Genomic DNA, 1,725 nt, shown 5'->3' on the forward strand with positions numbered 1-1,725 from the left:
AATAAGTGTTTAGTTTTCACGGTTAAATTCTCACCTCTGGAATCATCTGAGACAGGAATTTCAATTGAAGAATTTTCTCTATCAGACTGGCTTGTGATCACATCTATAGGGAGATTGTATTGATTGTTGATTGATGTAGGAAAACCCAACTAATTGTGGGGTACACGCTTCCCTAGGTTGGGGTGGGGGCATGTTCTAACCTATACACAACAGGAGAAAGCTAGATTCAAGCAAGCAGGTGGTGTGTTCATTTCTCTCTGCCCTTGAGTATGGATGAGATATGGCCTGCTCCAAGTTCCTACGTTGACATCCCTGCTAATACCAAGAAATTTGAGTTTACATTTGAACATAAAACATACATTATAACTCCTTGAGGGAAAATTTAGCATTCTTGTTTTATTATGGCCACAAATACATTACTTCCCACCTTGCTTATTATCTCAATAAAAAGAAATTTACTATGCTTCTTTGTAATCTAAAATAGAGTAAATATCTAAAACATACAAAAATATTATTTCCATTATCAGAGTGGCATCACTATCACATCAAGGTGCTAAATACAGTAAATAATTGTAAAATTTATTGACAATTTGTCTTTTCCCAGTACTTGAAAATAAGTACATTTTAGTTCCTTTTTTCAGCTTATAACATTTTTATTAAGTTTCTGTGGATATCTAATATCTGAGTTTATACTATCAACTCCTCCATGTACACCTAATTATTTTTCACTATAGCTTTTGTAGTTACAAAGTAAAAATTTTATCCTGTCATTATATACTTAATTTACTTCTGATATGTGCTTTTGGGATTGGACTGTATTTGTATTTGCCATTTTATTAGTTTATTAATTTTTATAAACAATCAGTATAATTATGTTTAAAAATATTTTATTTCTTATTTTTAATGTTATTTGTACGAATGTATTGCCTGTATATATGTAAGTGTACCAGTGTCATGCAATGCCCGTGGAGGTCAGAAGAGGTTTTCAAATTCCCTGAACTGAATTTAGTTGCCATGTCGATACTGGGAACTGAATCCTGTTCCTCAGCCAGTAATTTTAACAGCTAAGTGATCTCTCCAACTCCCATTATGATATTTTTATTCAAGCATATTATGTACTTTGTAAACCACATTTTAAATTTTTTAATTTTTTAAAACTATTTATGAACATGTTTGCATATGTCTGTGTGTAGGCCACATGTGCACAGAGGTGAGAAGATTGTGGTTGATTCCCTAGAGCTAGAGATATAGAAGGTTGTGAGTCACTAGATGAGGTTTCTCTGAACTGGACTCAAGTTGTTCAGCTGTAGCTAAATTAATGGCTGATTCAATTCTCCACCCTTCTGTAAACAATAATTAAATCCAATGGGTTCACGTATTGTTTGTGTGTGTGTGTGTGAAATGATTTGATTACGTGTACATATAAATGCATTCATTAATTTAATATTGTCAAATGTGAATGATTACATGCCAATAAATTAGAAAATATTACAGTACAACTTTATTTCCATTGTGATTGAAGAACATCAAATGTTGAATTGCAGGCTTATAAATATGTACTTTTTTCTTAGCATTGATGAGCTTGGAAAAAACTATCTTCAACTTCTTTGGTTTAGCTGTAGAATTTTTCTTTGTTCTTGGTAATTTTTATTTTATTTTTTGTTGAATATATTTATGCTATTATTTAACTGTCATATATTTTGCCAGCACTTTCTCAAATATAAA

This window comes from Nannospalax galili, unplaced genomic scaffold (genome assembly GCF_000622305.1).
Source record: "Nannospalax galili isolate Female #2095 unplaced genomic scaffold, S.galili_v1.0 scaffold303, whole genome shotgun sequence".
In the NCBI taxonomy this organism is placed as follows: domain Eukaryota; kingdom Metazoa; phylum Chordata; class Mammalia; order Rodentia; family Spalacidae; genus Nannospalax; species Nannospalax galili.